The 18860-nt window shown below is 40.0% G+C and overlaps 1 long non-coding RNA gene across 1 annotated transcript in view; it reads right to left on the bottom strand.

Moving 5' to 3' along the window:
- Window positions 1-695: 695 nt before the first annotated feature.
- LOC123380090 overlaps window positions 696-18860 on the bottom strand; it is a 251339-nt gene continuing 233174 nt past the window's right edge. Inside the window, exon 4 of the long non-coding RNA XR_006585395.1 lies at window positions 696-983. This is a non-coding gene — a long non-coding RNA (uncharacterized LOC123380090). The remainder of the gene's footprint in view (window positions 984-18860) is intronic.

The following is an 18860-nucleotide window of genomic DNA, read 5'->3' on the forward strand; positions in this document are numbered from 1 at the left end:
GGGCTCCAGCCTTTCATACTTCACTGAAACCCCAAATTAGTTAGCCAATGTTGAATGAATAGAGACTTTCTGAGTGAATGAGTGACTCAAAGGTTAAAGATACCTAATTGGAATAGGTCTGCAGGGCATTTTTTTCTTCTAGACTCTATCTTATTCCAGGAACACTGTATGATTCTCTGTTACATGATGGATGCTTAGGGAATGGGCAAAGTTTTCCTTTAAAAGAAGTTTACAGGGCAGCTGGCTGGCTTGGTCAGTTGGGCGTCCAACTTCGACTCAGGTCATGATCTCGCGGTTTGTGGGTTTGAGCCCCGTGTCAGGCTCTGTACTGACAGCTCAGAGCCTGGAGCCTGCTTCAGATTCTGTGTCTCCCTCCCTCTCTGCCCCTCCCATGCTCATGCTCTGTCTCTCAATAATAAATAAAAGCTAAAAAAATCTTTTTAAATAAAAAAGAGAGAAGTTTAGTCTTCTAGCATATTATTTACTTATTTCTATTTTTTATTTATTTTGTATTTTAGAGAGAGAGAGAAAGAGAGAGAACATGAGAAGGGGAGGGGGCAGAAAGAGAGAGAGAAAGAATCCCAAGCTGGCTCCACACTCAGTGCAGAGCCCAACATGGGACTTGATCCCACTACCCTGGGATCATGACCTGGGCAAAAATCAAGCTCCCACCCAGGCACTCCTGTTTTATTTCTCAAATATTAAATTGAGCTCCATATTGACTGGGTCGTTATGCCTTATTTAGATATTCCTAGAACCCCATCAGTTGAAGCATACTGTTTCATGATCATGGCTTTTCGAATCTCCATCCCCATCACTAGGAGATGAATAAGTCAAGGTCCCAGACATGGTTCTCTAGGCCATTCATCTGTTTGCATTTTGTGAATTCTTTGTGTCCTGCTGCATATCACAAGTATGAATGAGAGACATCAACGCGGAGAAATACATGCCATTCAGGCTTCTGCTGCTGAGTCTATAGAAGTCTGCAGAAAAAACAGGAGCAGCAAAAGACCTTCAGTTATCAAGGATTAACGACTGAAACTGGATCTTCTAGAGCTCAAGTCGTGTAACTTTGGGGGCCTGAAAGAACTAGTGTGGTTCTTAGTCCAGACAAGTTCGGGGCTGGCAAGTATTTGTGCAAAGCTGGGTTAAATATTAAGTTATTTACTGACTTACTTTTCCCCTTTGAGAAGCCCCTTGGAGAATTCAGAAGGCTTTTTAGCTCATCCACCAGTCACCAAGCTACAATCAACACTTATGACTGAGCTTCCACAGGACAGGCTGATTTCTCACTATCTGTCTGGTCAATGATCCATAGATTATGGCCTCCTTCGTGCAGAAGGAACTTAAACTATCTTAGCTCAAGAGTTTTATAGTTACTTATAGCAGTGAGTCAAAAAGGTGCCTGCAGAGTAAATAGGACTTAAACAGCCTATCTTTCAATTCACTGTCTGATGATACGGTGCACAGATTCCAAGTTTATTTTACCTAAGCCTTTTATTTATTTATTAACATTTATTCATTCTTGAGAGACAGAGCAGGAGTGTGGGAGATGCAGAGTGAGAAAGGGAGACGCAGAGTCTGAAACAGGCTCCAGGCTCCGAGCTGTCAGCACAGAGCCCGATGCGGGGCTCAAACCCAGGAACTGTGAGATCATGACCTGAGCCGAAGTCGGATGCTTAACCGACTGAGCCACCCAGGCACGCCTTACCTAAGCCTTTTAAAGACTGTGGTGGACAATCTTATGCATGCCCTGAGCTTGGGCTCAGGCTCTTTTTCCCTCCTTTGTTAAAAGAATAATGAAAGAGAACTCTTCCTTAATAATTATTGCAATACTTTATCATATTTCAAAAGAGCTAAGAACAGACTGTAAAATTAGTGACTAAAAATACTGTTATGAGAGCGGGTGAAATTTAAACCTATGCAACCAAGCAGGACTGAATAAATCCAGGATTATGTCTACTTGGTGATTATTTAGAGACATAGTAGAGTTATCCATTCACTGAGAGAATGCATTCTCCTTGTGGTGGTAGAATATAGCAAACTTTTATTATTTATGAACAAAATATCATCCCTTTTATTTTCTGAACCCCTCAGGGAGAATTCCTCATGAGAATTCTTACTCATGCACTGCACACCTTGCATGGCACCTCTTAATTTTTCTGTATTTATATATCTTTTCACCATTTTATCTCTTTCTCTCTAGCTGAAATCTCCCCAAGTGAAGGGACCTCTTGATATCTTTAGCCACAGTTCCTGGTAGATAATAAATGCTTATTAAATGAACAATGAAAGAATGCACGGACCATTCTTCTTTTAAATTACACTATGGTTATCTGTATCTCCTTAGCCCTGACACTTAACTGTCAAGCCTCTAAAAGGCGGTGTGAACTGATGGGAAATTTACACCGGGCCCAAGAGCTGTAAAGACCTAGGAGAATGTGCCCGTGTATGATGCTAGAGAAGAGGTCTGAAAAGCAGAGTGATTTCTGGCCTGGAGGCAAGACTATCTGGCTGAAGTAGCAGGGGGAGGCCGAGTTTCAGGAGAGCACACACAGCACAGGGTCTGCTTTGATGCCTCTGCTCCCAGTGAACCACATCCTTGCCCTTGGGGTGAGCGGCTCTCTCAAGTGCCCGGCTTGTGCTTTAACATCTGAAAGGAGGCACTCATTTTTAACTTCTGCCCCCAAAATATTGGTCTCCAGGGGGAATGAGGGACAATTAGAGCTCCCATCAGACATTTCTTTGTAAATCAGGTGATAGAAATATCTGATTTAATGAAAGCAGTTAGGAAGATTTCATTTCCATACATACATTTCAAATTTACTACATTCTGTGGAGCAGAGGGCCAACACATTCATTTACAGAGAGAAATATTTCACAGGTGTGTATAAAAAGCATCTTATAAAGAAAGTTTTTTATAAACAAGATCCATCTAGATTGGATGCTGCTTCCCTCCTGACTCTCTAAGTACCAGTATCAGTTCTTAAAACAAATTTTTACATACACATACCTTGTGTGGATGTGTATATATATATATATATATATATATATATATATATACTCACAAAGTAGCCAAATTAACTGCAGAAAACTTTAATCTCTGAATCTAATTAAGTACATTGTCTAGCTGCCAGATGGAGACCCATTTCAAAAGGCAGGCAGGAACGTTGACCAAAATTGTGATAATTTATATAGCTCTCCGTCCCCCTAATTTAGCTGCAGAAAGGTGTATGTTTCAAGCAAGTGTTGCCTTTTGAGTTTTCGCTGTAGACATTTTCTCGCAACATTGTTTCTGGCAACAACATAAAAGGCAGTATTATTTATTTTTTGACAATTTTTAAAGTAATTTGTATTTTGATTTTCCTCACATTATTTTAAATTTATATTTTCTTCTTTTAAATTGTTCTTTCCTTTTTGGAATTATGTATCGGAAAATTTTATTTTCAAGGGACTTGTGGTAAAAACCCTGCTGTCCTCTCCTCCTTCCATGTTCACACAGAAGCAGGATTTTATTGAAATATTGGGAGATTATTCTGTCGGATAATAGTGGTTAACTGAAGACATCTATTCATTTTTCAAGGAATAGAAAAGGAGATGGTCATGTGATGCACTTGTAGCCAAGGGAAGGCCTGCTGGGAGGCACCTGGGAAAATTGTTATTACTATGAATAAGAGGCACCAGGAAAAGATACAGCCTTTTGTATCTGATCGGGATGCAGTATTTAGGTCCGGTGCAGCCAATTTGCAATTAGGTGGAAGAGATAAGCCTGAGGGCAAAACTGATGAATTGGAAAGAAAAGATGGGGATGCCGAGGTGGCTCAGTCAGTTAAACATCGGACTCCTCTTGGTTTCTGCTCAAGCCATGATCTCACCTTTCGTGAGTTTGAGCCCCCCCATCAGTCTCCACGCTGCCCATGCAGAGTCCCCTTGGGATTTTCCCGCTCTCCCCATCTCTGCCCCTCCCCTTCCCACCGTTTTCCCCCCGAAAGAAAGAAAGAAAGAAAGAAAGAAAGAAAGAAAGAAAGAAAGAAAGAAAGAAAGAAAGAAAAGATGGACAGATTCTGAGTCAGTGATAAAATCCTTGTGAGCCACTATATCATCTTATACTTTAAGCCACTTAAAAAAAATTTTTTTTTCAACGTTTATTTATCTTTGAGACAGAGAGAGACAGAGCATGAACAGGGGAGGGGCAGAGAGAGAGGGAGACACAGAATCGGAAACAGGCTCCAGGCTCTGAGCCATCAGCCCAGAGCCTGACACGGGGCTCGAACTCCCAGACCACGAGATCATGACCTGGCTGAAGTCGGACGCTTAACCAACTGCGCCACCCAGGTGCCCCTACTTTAAGCCATTTTAAATAGCATCCTCTACTTACCTCCATTGAAAGCATGCAAACAGATACATCACCACTTTGGGGACTCATGGTTTCTACTAAGAATGGGGCTGTGAGTTAGGAGCAGAAGAGGCTATTTAATTCAGCATTTTTCATTGAATGTGCAGACGAAGCCAATTAAGATGAAGGTCAAGTTAGATTTACGCTGAAATGCCACCATTCCAAATATCCATCTTTCTGAAAATATTTTAAGGTTTAAAATTATATAGTCACAGGGTTAAGCAGCTATGGTCTTCTTGCCTTCAGAACGTGACTTACATCTTGAAAACTTCCTTTCTCAGTCTCTCTTTTTTTCTCCAGTAGATTATTATACAGTGAATATGAAGTGGTTCCATCCGTCATCATATTAAGATAACAAAATCATCATGGTGTGATGGCTGAAAAATTAATCAGCAGGATATAGGTTTGGGCGGGGGGGGGGGGGGGTGCTTCACACAATCCTGAACATTTTGCCAGGCTCTTCATGTACAGAAAATGCAATTGATAGTCACTGTCTATCAGTTGAGAATACTGTCATGAGAATCAACAAAAGGACCATTAGCTAGAGCATCTGGGGAAAAATCCTCCGAATATCAAACTTAAAAATATATATATCATAACGTACTTGGTCAATTTCTGCGTTAATGCTTAATTTCTCTCTCCAACATCATTATAATTCTAGTCTGGTAATTCTCCTTCTCAGTGTCACAATTTATTGGTATGTAAGTGACATTTTTGTGTGCGTGTGTGGTTTCTTCGTGACTATGGCTGAAATTAATAAAAATAGAAAAATTAACTTCATATGTTTGATTTTTCAAACCATGTTTAATTGAGGTCTGCCAGTATTTTCTGTTTTTTTTTTTATAGTGAAGCTTTATGAAGAGTATATTAAACAGAAGTCCCAATCGAAGCAGCCTAAAAGGGAGTTTGATTGTGTTGTGTCTACTGTAGGAGTATTCTACCATGAGGCAGGCTGTGGCCGCCAGCAGGTCTGGGCTCACATCCTTAGACCTTGGTAAGCCACAAATCTTGCAGTGACTAAAACGTTCCAGAGCAGAAGGTAGTGTGCCTTGCTGTCTTCCCTGGGTGAATAGCAGTTTCATCAGCTGCATGTGGGGTGGGAGGAGGAGAAATGCCCCAACAGTGGGGATCCCATTACCAGAAAAGGATGGCAGAGATTCTGAATAAGACAACACATGTCCTCTACATGGGGGGGTATTTAAGGCAGAATGCAGAGTTTCCCAAACTAATTTGCTTGGGAACTCTTTCCACTCAGAACATCTGTTATCATTTCTGGGAAGTGAAGTTTTGATTTAACACTTTGAAAAGTTATTCTTTAGAGTATGCAAAACATTTCAATATAGATTAGCTCCCTGAACCTTCACAACAATCCTACTGGGTCTGTCTCTGTCGGCTAGGTATAATCAACCTACCTTAGGAAACACAGACTCAGAGAGATTCAGAGACTTGTGAAAAGTCACATGGTCTACTGGAATACAAATTCAATCCCAGTTACTTGTCAAATGTTGTGAGATGGCCTTTGGACTGTAAGGTGGCCAGTTTTGTAAGTTTTCTCTAATTTTGACGGTACTTCATGTCAGCCTCTGCACATAGGACTGTCAGTGACACAGGATGGCTTGATTACAATGGCATTTCATGATCCATTAATGCAACTGTATACTGCTGGCTTTGGTATCAAACCACTTAGGTGAGAACCCTGGCTATTACTTTTGCTAGAGCTGTGTCCTTGGGCAAGTTACTTTCACTTGGGAAAATTGTGTCAATGGAAAGGCAGGCCCTATACGGTTTTTGCTGTTGTGATTAATAAAGATAATGAACGTAATTCTTAATATAATGACTAGGACATACTGATTACCAGTAAGTCTTATGCTTTTAGGGACAAGTGTCACAATTGAGTCGTTGTATAGTAAAAGATTCTAGAAAGTTTCTAATTGTTTATTTCTATTTAAAAAAATTTTAATGCTTATTTATTTTTTTAAAGACAGAGAGACAGAGCATGAGCTGTGGAGGGGCAGAGAGAGAGGGAGACACAGAATCCGAAGCAGCTCCAGGCTCTGAGCTGTCAGCCCAGAGCCCGACATGGGGCTGGAACCTACGAATGGTGAGATCATAACCTGAGCTGAAGTTGGATGCTTAACCAACTGAGCCACCCAGATCCCCCGTTTACTTCTCTCTTCATATATGTATTGACATACAAAGTTTTATCTGCAAAAGCATTCCCTCTCACCCCCCTGAATTGTATCTTCTAATATATTTTGGGCCAAAAAAAAAAAAAGGCGGGAGAGACACACACACAAGTGGAAATCAATTAACCCTAACTTGAAACAGATGTCACTAAAATGTGCTGTATGTTCTTTCACCCATAACAGCTAACACATCAATTATGGAAAGGGAGAAGCATCCAAAGCCAGATGTTTTGCATGTCTTTGGAATTTATACACTTTCTTAACTATGGCCAGTTGAGTTATCATATGTTGATAATTGAAATAGCTTCTCCTTAATTGCACACCATGGTAATTTCAAAGACAGCTCTTGGCCTTTTAATAGTCACGGAGGTGCTTCTGCTCTATGTAAAGCAAATGCCAAGACAGAATCGGATCAGGTGCAGAACACATAGGTAACATTTTTCTAAATTATTCCATCAGTGAAGTGATTCAAACATATTTCCTTTTGCCAGTCTTACTTTATACGTTGGTGTGGTTGACAAATCTCAAAGGAACTCACAACCATTCCACACAGAGACTTGTTCCAAGTCAGAGAGAAGCACATACAGTGTATTATGATTTAGAGTCTGTTGCTGAAAATAGGATATTGTGGCTTAAAGAAATATTTAGACATTACTTAAGCTAACTATTATGGGATTGAAATGAAGGTCCAAATGTTATGACTGGAACTGCACTCATGTTTTCAAAGCTTTTGAACCAAGCTGGTAGCTTGCAGAACAAATGTCACTCAGGAGTAGGAAAAGGGAGCGTGTGCACACACACAAAAACACACACAAATACTAACATTAATTTATATGAATACAATTCCTTAATTTTCTTTCAAAACCTACTGGTACTGCTTAGCTCATTAACTATGGGTAATTCATACCTAAATACTCAAGAACTCTGGTCACCTCGGAGAATTTCAATTATGAACCTGCAGGTCAGGTTGTGTTGAATGTACATTGTGGTCATATACTATTTCAAATTCTGACTCACTTCATTACTGAACTATAGTTGGACAAAATTCCCCTCAAGGAACTCTATTCTTAAATAGGATCACTCTTGAGTTTGTGCCTATCTAAAGAAATCCAAAGCTTCCAAACTCTAAGAAACAAGGAAATTTGGCGGTGGAGGGAGACAGCATGGAGGAAATGGAGGAGGAATGGAGGACAGTGGGGGAGTGGAGAGTGTGGGGTGGTTTGGGACTATAGCTTCAAGTTGCCTGCTTCAAGTATAAAATTACTTTGAAGTATAAATTCCTATGAATTTAAAAGTGATTTTTATTCCAGTATTTTAAAGTATAATTGATTTGGGGAGTTAAGTGTTAGTGGGTGATTTCTCACACTTACTGGGCCACTTTCACATATGTAATAACTCCCATCATATCCCAATTGGGAAGCATGGAAAAAAGTGGGGAAAATGTTTACTTTTATGAATCCAAAGTAAAATCACATGCAGAACTCAACTCTTATACAAGTTTCCTGCAACTATTCTTCGGTAGTGAGCAGAGGACCATGTTGGCAACCAAAATCTTCAGGGAAGGCTCTTGGTTAAGTCTCAAAGACAAAGTGGAAGTAGGAGGAAGTGGGGCCACTGCTCTCTGTCACACAAGACAATGGCAATAGTCCCTTTTAAAGATGTGGGGGGCAAAATAGATGAAGTTCTTAATAGGAGGAATAAAGACAAAATAATTAGACCTATATAAGTACCTTTGTTTTCTTTCCTTTAACATAGAGAATGGCTTGTTCCATATGTGTCATATAAAGGCTTATTACAGTCCACATCTTAGGAGATATAAATAGGGCAAGGGGAGAGGACACTGTAAAGACAAAAAGCAGCCAGAAAGACTTGGCCCAGTGGGCTAAATATTTAAATATAGCTGGAAGGGGCACCTAGGTAGCTCAGTTGGATAACTGTCTGACTTCCACTCAGGTCAGGATATCACACAGTCTGTGGGTTTGAGTCGTGTCAGGCTCTCTGCTGTCCGCATAAAGCCTGCTTTGAATCCTCTGTGTATCTCTGTCTCTGCCTCTACCCTGTGCTCATTCTCTCGCTCTCAAAAAAAAAAAAAAAAAAAAGAAAAAAAAAGATTCTCTTTCTTCCTCTCTCTGATTGATAAATAAATAAATAAATAAATAAATAAAGCAAGCTGTGAAAATGTCTTCCTTCATTGTCTGGCTCAGTTCATTAGTATAGCTAATGAAGATGTGGAGGCAGATTTGGTTATTCTAAGAATTAATTCAAAGTAGTTTTATTGTAGAATATGTCCTGTTTTATTTCTTGGTTGAAATGGAGGAACAAGTGATAGGATGGGATTTTGAATCTAATAGATGAGAAAGAATCCTAATATAATGGGAGTCAAAACCTAATTTCTACTGTAACTCAGCTGGGCAAAGATGACCCCTACCTACCAGAGATTGGGTAAAGAAATTACTAAATACCAATCCAATTTTAAATTTCACCCAATTAGATTTATATAATTCCTTTAGGTAATTAATATTCCATTTCTCTGGAAAAAGAAATAGCTCAGTTTGAGTCACCCCTTTTCCTTTGCTTTTCTTCTAAAGTGATAACTAAGTATCTAGGGTGAAGGGTAAGACAGGGAGGCACTGCTATCTTTGGGCACAGCTTGTACCGCCCCCACCTTTCTCATCCTCAGTCTCTGTGCAATGTCCTCTTTCTACCTGTTGCTGCTTATCTACTTAGCATTCCATACCAATTTGAGGCTGAGGTAAGGTGCACACCCTGGTCTTTCTGACAGTTTAGTAAGAATCTAGTGGATGGAATAAAGAAATGAGTGATCCAGTCCCACGTCAGTCTCTGATGGTGCCATAGACCCCTCTGATAGGGTCTTACTTGGACTCTATGTGTTTATTTTGTAGCTCGTTCAGTCACATGTCCCTGCCCAAACCATCCCATTTGCCAAACTCCACACCAGGTTCTCAACCATGTCAATATCCTTTTATATCATATAGAAACCAAAGATGATGAGGAAAGATGCATGCCCTCTCCATGCCAAGATTCCTGTAGACATCAAGTAGATACTCAAGGCTCAGGTCTTGGAAACATGTCAACTTGCTCTCAAGTCAATCCATATCTCTTCTCTCTCCTCTTCTGTTATCTTTCACCTGCCCTTCTTCCTTCAATCTCCTGGGAGCTTTCCCCTCTAAATGCACCGTCTCTTATGACTCTGACCTCCTCTCAAACTTTAATGAAGACAGGGGTATTTTCTCTACACTGGGTTAAAACTGATCCTCCAGGTTAAGCTGATTCTCCAGGCTTGGTTATTAAAATGCAAAAGGATGAGGAAAACAGATGAAAACAAGTTTGGGAGATCATTTTTCAAGACAATATCTTGGCTTGCAAGGCACTTTCCTACTGTATCATCCTATTTGCATATCAGAAGCAGGATATCTCCTTCCTTTTTCATGCTCACTGTAATAAATGGTTTCCTTTTGTAATAAATTCTAATCTTCCTTCAGCAGATGGATACTTTAGGTCTATTAGCACCAAGCTTATGAGTTCACATATTTAGAAAGGCAAAAGTGGAAAATACATTAATGTTTCCAAGAGGTTAGATGCTCTATCTAGACTTCTCTCAGCTTTGACCCAGAGAGAAGCAGTATGTTTGATAAATGATGGTAATATCAAGGGCATTGGTATTACCTTACTTCCCTTCTTGGTACCTAAGGAGGACAATGCTGTATAGGATATCTCACACTACCATGGGGGCAGCCTAGTTCATTTAAGAAGGCAGAGAACCATGGTCAGACGCATAGAATTGCTAGGGTGAGTCCAGAGCCTCTTTCATTTCCCATGTATTATGGCCATTGAGTTGAGAGCAGAGGCAATTGGTGGCGTGCCGGGTAGGAGGCTAAATTTAGGATAGGATAGGAAGATGGTGCATTGGTCCATATCCAGTAGAAGTTGAGAGGCAACCAACTCAAGAAGGTAGAGATATAGCATGCTTCACTATAGCCAAAAAATGTGCTGAGTTCAGTAGTTACAAGATTTGGCCCTGAGAGTCAACAAGATATCTAGGTAGCAGGATGTCAGGGATTGGGCATGGGAGACCTGTGAATGTCAGCAAAGACTTACCATGAAGTCAGGGGATTGCACTCCCTGGCCAGAGGTACCAACTCACCCAAGCCATATACTTTTTCCAGCAGATTACATATCACCTTAGATATAGAAGGAGGAGGAAAAATCAATTGTAGAAGACTGAGCATTAACAAGAGTGGCTGTTTGGGAAACAGCCACATTAGACAAAGGCTTAAGAGAAGTTGGTCATTTACTTACTAGATCATACTCTGTTTCAGAGGAACCCCAAACCCAGAAAGGGGCTTTACTTCTTCCCACTTTTGCTTCTTCCATGAGCCATCTTTTGACCTTAAAAATTGAAGCCTTATTAAAGATGGTGGAGCAAAAAAAAAAAAAAAAAAAGGAGCCTTGGCTCTTGATGACTTCATGGAACCATCATACCTATCCTGGAGAGTACTTTTCAGGACTTCCCTTAATGAGAGAATAAAGCCTCCAAATTTAAGTCACTAGAATCAATTTTTTTTGTTACTGGCAGTCAAACAATTCCTACCTTAAACAATTAACTTATTTTTTTTCTCTTTGAAATTTTTCTGCTAAGAATTTATCATTTTCCCTTATACATATGTTATATACTCAGGGCAAAGGTTATTTTTATTTTTCAGAGATACAAAAGAACACATTAGAAAATTTTAAAACATTATCAGAGGAGCCAATGTGTAGGACTGACCATCAAAATTAAATGTCTTTGCACATGAAAAGATGCTCAACATCACTCATCATCAGGGAAATACAAATCAAAATCACAATGAGATACTACCCTCAACACCTCTCAGAATGGCTAAAATTAACAACTCAGGAAACAGCTATTGGCGAGGATGCAGAGAAAGGGAATCCTTTTGCACTGGTAGGAATGCAAACTGGTGCAGCCACTCTGGAGAACAGCGTGGAGATTTCTCAAAAAATTAAAAATAGAATTATATTACGACTCAGCAATCATACTACTAGGTACCTACCCAAAGGATATAAAAATACATGTTCAAAGGGGTATGTGCACCCCAATGTTTATAGCAGCATTATCAATAATAGCCAAACTATGGAGAGAGCCCAAATGTCCACCGACTGATAAATGGATAAAGAAGATGTGGTAGGTATGTATATATATATATATATATATATATATATATATATATATATATACACGCACACACATATACACAATGGAATATTACTCACCCATCAAAAAGAATGAAATCTTTCCATTTGCAATGACATGGATGGAGCTAGAGTCTATTATGCTAAGTGAAATCAGTCAGAGAGAGACAAATACCTTATGATTTCACTCATATGTAGAATTTAAGAAGCAAAACAGATGAATATATGGGAGGGGAGAAGAAAAGGAGAGAGAAGGAAACAAACCATAAGAGACTCTTAAAGATGGAGAACAAACTGAGGGTTGATGGGGGTGGGGGGATGGGCTAGATGGGTGATGGGTATTAAGGAGGGCACTTGTTATGATGAGCACTGGGTGTTGTATGTTAAGTGATGAATCATTAAATTCTTCTCCTGAAACTAGTATGTTAACTAACTAGAATCTAAATAAAAATTTCAAAAGAAAAAAAAGAATAAAAAAATTGTCTTTGTTTTGAAAACCTATGTTTAAAGGGCATAGAGGGGTGCCTGGATGGCTCAGTAGCTTAAACATCTGACTCTTGATATTGGCTCAGGTCATGATCTCAGGATTTGTGAGATCGAGCTTCACATCGGGTTCTGCACTTGATAGCATGGGGCCTGCTTTGGATTCTGGGTCTCCCTCTTTCTCTGCTCCTCCTGCTTGCTCTCTCTCCCTCTGAAAAAAAATTAAATAAATAAATAAATAAAGGGCACAGAGATAAGATGTATGTGTACGCATATGTGCTTCTGTTTTCTTGGTTAAATGAAATAGAAAAAAAAAGTAACAACTGGGGGAGATTATGACAATAAGATGAGTTCACAGATGAAATTATTGTATTTACTTTATAAACGTTTTTTAGGTAGTGGCATCCTCATCAAAGAAAAAGGAAAAGTACTTACTCTATGACTCTGAGACCTGACCATATTAGAACATTAGCTAATGTTTGGGGAGGTGTGGGTACCCAAATCCCAGCACATAAACTGTCTGTATTGATAGACTGTTTATGTCTGCCCTCTGAGTCCCAGAGACAAGGCCCCAGGACAGAGACTTATCCTATGAAACTCCAGGGGGCGCCCTTCACAAAGCAGGGGATGCAATAAGAGATCTACAAGAGGCAAGGAGCTTTTTTGAGACTCCAGTGAAAATCTCCACACTAGAAATCTAGAGCTGTAAGTTCAATTTCTTTTTTAGTAGAATATATGAAAGTTTTCCTGTTCCCAAATATCTTTTCCACACTATTTAAAACTTTTACTAGCCACATTGCCTCTATTTCTTTCAAATAGTACATTCCATAATTGCACACACTTATCTTTTAAACTGAAACTGTTCCTGGAGGGCAGGTAAAGTGGTTATTTTCTTAGGGCACATACATCTTGTTTGAGAAAATAGAAAATAGATGGTAGAATGGGAAGAATGCAGAGAATGGAAAGGTTATTTTAATAATATAAGACCTGGCAGGGGTGGGAAGCATTAAAGTCCTGCTTAGCAGAGGTATTTGAGGCAACTTCTAAACTTTGCATTAAGGAACAGGTGTGGTGTTTTTGTTGTTGTTGTTGTTTGTTTGTTTGTTTGTTTTTACCTTGGATCTTAACCTAGTATAACTGTATTTCCCAGGGTGCATGTGGCAGTCCCAGTTTATACCAGTTGTTTTGCAGTAATTATTTTACTTTCCTTTTTTAAGTTTTTTATGGAGTAATTTTATTTTCAAAATTGTCCCAGAATGCATGATAAATCTTTAAAAGAATTTTAAATGTTTATTTATTTTTGAGAGAGAGAGGGGGAGAGAGAGTGAGAGAGAGAGAGAGAGAGAGAGAGAGAGAGACAGAAAGACAGACAGCGTAGCTGGGGAGGGGCAGAGAAAGAGGAAGACCCAGAATCCAAAGCAGGCTCCAGGCTCCAAGCTGTCAGCACAGAGTTCGATGTAGGGCTTGAACTCATGAACTGTGAGATCATGACCTGAGCTGAAGTTGGATGCTTAACCAACTGAGCCACCCAGGCGATTTTATGGAAAATCTATTCTTGTCCCATTTTTCCTCCTTTAGATAAGAGGGAAAGCGCCTCTGATATTCAGAGGCAAAAGGTAACTGTGATTTCTTTTTCTAGGAGAGCTACCTGTCTCACTCCTGTGTTCTGGCATCTGTGTCTAGGTTATAGGAGATAGGACAAGGTGTTGTCTTAGGATAAAGCCCTCCTATGTATTGAGTGGTTGAGAGCCTCAGAACTGAAAAGGGATACAACTAATGAAGTTTGCTCTCTCTTTCACGTGTGCCAGCAAGATGGATTAGGGGTGAAGTGATACTTGAGGTGGTTTTGAAAGCCCACAGGTAGTGATGTCTGTCCATGTACAGTCATAGTGTGAATAATCACCACTGTGCATATAAATATGTTGGGGGGCATATAGACAATGCAAAGTGTCTTAAAATGGATTTCCCTAAAAGCAGATTCTGAGTACAAGTAGTTTATATGGGAGGTGATCTCAAGAAATGAATACAACAGTACAACATGGTGAGTTAGGATAGGGAAGGAAGCCAATAAGTGTTTGTTATTGAGCAGGCTACCTCTGTGGATATAGCGGCTCAGTCTTGCTAAGGACCTCAGTAGGCTGTGTTTCATCTCAAATGACTTGTGAGGTAGCTAAGGTATTTATATACCAACTTCTGACAGTCATTAATTGAGAGCTGGTCTCAGGGGGCATAAAGTGCCCAGATATTCTGGCCTACTAGCAGAGGAGCAGAATAGTCTTCAACAGCCCAAAGCCCTCAAAGAATCACAGGTGCTTAAATATGGAAGCCAATGGTTCTGCACAAATGTAATTACCAAATGTAGATAGGGATTTGATAGTGTCTGGGGCATAGGCACAGGGAAATCAATTGCACATGAAATATAATTTCAGGGTCATCAGGAAAATCAATCGTATAACTGAATGATGCCTGAAAATCAGCTGTATAACTGAAAACTCTTTCACTGATGTTGGCAACAATACTCGATTATGATCTTTTAGTTGCAAGTTGTTTGATAAATTAATTTATTAATTCAATATAATAAAAAATTTCAGGTCTTTGGCTTCAGACACGACTGGATTCAGGCTTTCTGGCTATGTCATCATGCATGTTTCTTTCTCTTTCTTTGGACTGTTTTCCTCTGTTTTGGCTTCACCCTTAGGTAGATTATCTCCATTGGTGGCAAAATTGACTACCAGCTAGATTCAACCTGTTTGGCAAGCCAAGAGTTAATAAATAACCTACTTTCCAAAAGTTCCAGAATAAGTCTAAGAAGGCTTTCACTGTACTAAACTATGTTACCTGTGCACCTCTCTTCCAGTTATTATGTATGGGAAGAGAAATGGGATTTGATGATTGGCTGGACTGAGTTCATATAATCATCCCTAAAACTGTGGAGACTGGGTAAACCTTGGCTGCATTCCATAGCATGAGGTATGGGCAGAGTAGTTCCTTAGAAGAAAATCAGGTTGCTGTTATTAGAAGGGAAAATACTATGTGGCGATGAAAAAGAATGAAATCTTGCCATTTGCCAAAATGTGGATGGAACTGGAGGGCATTATGCCAAGTGAAACAAGTTAGAGAAAGACAGATATCACATAATTTCACTCAAATGTAGAATTTGAGAAATTTAACAGATATTCATAGTGGACGGGAAGGAAAAATAAGATAAAGACAGAGGGAGGCAAACCATAAGAGACTCTTAAATACAGAGAACAAACTGAGGGTTGCTGGAGGGGTGGGGGTGGGGGGATGGGCTAAATGGGTGATGGGCATGAAGGAGGGCACTTGTTGGGATCAGCACTCGGTGTTATATGTAAATGACGAATCACTGGGTTCTACTCCTAAAGCCAAGACTACAGTGTATGTTAACTTATTTAAGAATAAAACAAACACACAAGAAGGGAAAATGCATAGCAGACAGACTGCACACACACACACACACACACACACACACACACACACACCACAGAAATACACCTATATCCATCGCCATTCCACTCTTTAGCTTTGATCTCTGAAAAAAAAATGCAGGTTTCTTTGGAGATTCATTAACTTAATTTTGCAGCCAGGTGACAATTTTCTTTTCTGGCTTTGCAACCTACTGTTTGTGTGATACTGTACAATTCACTAAATAAAATGTAAAAGTGGAGTGTTTCCTCTCTTGGCAGTTTCAGGTGAGGCCTCCAAGCTGAAAGTGCCAGGTACTAAGTACCCCTGTGTTCTAATGGGAGGTTCTAGGCCATCTGAATAGGAGTTAGAAATAAGAGAATTCCAACATTGGTTCTTTGATCTTTAGCCCAACAAACCACAAACCATGTGGATTCTATAGGAGTTTATCAATGATCATTTCCTTAAAGGAATTAGGATCCCGGTTATTCCCCTCTGCCCCGTGGGGAAGAACGGGTGGTATTTTCTACACAGATGGGTGACGCAGGCCCCCATGAGATCTTTTCAGAGCCTAGCATGTGCTCCTTGGTTGGGTTTCCTGATTTGTGATTAGAAAGGACTGGAGCAGCCTCACCTGAACGATGAGGAGACCGAATGAAGGAAAAAGACGTGCCCTAGGCTCTTCCCTCAATGCGCTATAGTGATTAAGCGCACAGGCTCTGAAGCACTCCTGCTTTAGTTCAGATCTCACCTCCACCGAGTATTAACTGCGTGTTGTGTGGTTGTGTAGCTTCATGGAAATAGTTTAAAGGAGCATTGTGAGAATGAGATGGACTGGAAGATATCTTTCAGTAGTGCTTCAGAAGTGCTTAGAAGAGGGTGTGGCACACAGTAAGAGTTAGCTTTGATTATTACTTCTTTCTCACGGGCTGAGGTAGATATTTCTGAGGCCCCACAGAAGGAAGCTAGGTTTGAGTTATCTGGAAAGGGAGCCCAAATAAGAAGGTCACTACAGGGCCCTTAGGTGACATAATAGACATAATAGGGAGAGTCTCTGTGGGACCTCTGGAAGCAGGGATGGAGGGAGATGTCGTACGCAGGCAACTAGAGGAGTCATCATGCAGCATGGAGTCTCAGCAGGGTCTCTGATAATAGCAGTTCTCTTTGAAGAACCCTAAAGACACCCTAAAACTATTAACTTAAAGATCTACCCAGGGGCATGGATAGCTGAGAGAGCTACATGGTACAACTTCTTTTTTTCTCCGTCCTTCCTCCACACCACAGAGAAGAGGAACAGCTTTGTGAATGGGGGAGGGATGCAAAAGCCAGGAAGAATAATAAAATAAACCCAAACAAAGCTGATCTTTTGCGATAACTTTATCTATAAAGTAGATAAGAGAGTGAAGCTTTGATATTGCTGTGGACTGAATGTTTTCCCCCTCCCCCATTCATATGTTGAAGCACTAACCCCCCAATGAGACTGTAGTTGAAACTAGGCTTTTTAGGAAGTAATTAAGGCTAAATAAGGTCATAAGATTGGGGCCCTAATCTGAATGGACTGATGATTTTATATGAAGAGGAAGAGAGAGATCTCTCTTTTTCTCTCTCTATGCCATAGGAAGATACTTCAAGAGGGTGACCATCTACAAGCTAAGAAGAGAGCCTTAACTAGGAAAAAAATTGACTAGCACTCTGATCTCAGACTTCTCTGCCTCTGGAACTGTAAGAAAACAATTTCTGTTGTTTAAGCCACCCAATCCATGGTAACCCCCTTTGACTAATACACATATTAAACTTTACAATACCTGAAAAATTGGGCTATTCAGTGACACTATTCATTAGTGTCTAATAGTGGCTGGAAAAGCAATACTTTCAGCCCAAGATTTCATCCCATAGCAGGGAAGAAATTTTTTCTGTAATAGACTTAAAAGGGCAGTGGTGGGAAGGAATGGACACATTTTTCATGAGTCTAGCTTTTCAATAATTTGGTTGCACACTTAACTACTTTGGACTCTGTTTCATTTCTTTGGGAGTATAAAGGAGTTGGACTAGATGGGATTCAAGTCCCCAGTGTGGCTCAGCCACATTACATTCAATGATTCATTTCCATTCATGTGAAAGGGCTTCAGATATTTTCCTGAAAGCAGTTTCTAAAAAGTAAATATGTTCAGTGTATTTCAAAAGGAAGATGGAGAGAAAAGGAGCACATTTTAGAGAACTAGAAGCCTTAGGGTTTCCAACCACAAACCAGACTTTTCTGAGGCCCAACACTATAGCCAGTACTAGCCATTTCATTTAAAAGAACCTTATTAGGGTTGGGTGCCTGGGGGGCCCAATTGGTTAAGCGTCCGCCTCTTGGTTTCATGATGTCACCATTTGTGAGTTTGAGCCCTGCTTGGGGCTCTGCGCTGATAGTGTGGAGTCTGCTTGGTACTCTCTCTCTCTCCCTCTCTTTCTGCCCCCTCCCCTACCCACTCTTTCTCAAAATAAATAAATAAACTTTAAAAAAAGGACTTTACTAAAAACAAATGTTGTTTAGTAAAATTCCAATGATACCTGACTAACAAGTAGTCACCTAGAGCTCTCAAAAAATTTTCTTGGTAGCCTACAAGTAATTTTAGTAAATGTGAATTATAATGAACGTGTGCACACATGCACACACACGCACACACACACACCCAATGTCTCAACTGTGATGAATCTAGAACTCTTGAGCTTCTGGTTAATAAAACAAAACTCCTAGTTTCAAGCAAAAATATAGCTAAGTCATACAAGTTTTGAAAAGTCACTGTGGTATTCTGAAAGATGAGTAGAGCATTTCATATTCACTCTCAGGCAACTCATCCCAGTAGCTTTTCTTTAAAGATAATTATTCCTTTCCCACACCACATATGTCCCTAAGCTTGGGGAAATTGCAATTCCAATTTTAAAGGTCTGCCATGCACCGGTGGCAGGTTTAAAGACATTCCCTTCCAACGTGTCAAAGTCTTAGGTTTCTGAGGAGGAGAAACCAATGAAAATGTACACTGTAAATTCCCAGTTAAAAAGTGCCTGCCTGCGTGAGGGCATTTTCACATTTCAATGTTGCCAACGATATGCAATTTGCAGCCTACATGTATAGAAATCTTCCCTGGTAGGCCTGCCCAAATCTAGAG

The sequence above is a fragment of the Felis catus genome, chromosome C2 (genome assembly GCF_018350175.1).
Source record: "Felis catus isolate Fca126 chromosome C2, F.catus_Fca126_mat1.0, whole genome shotgun sequence".
NCBI lineage: Eukaryota > Metazoa > Chordata > Mammalia > Carnivora > Felidae > Felis > Felis catus.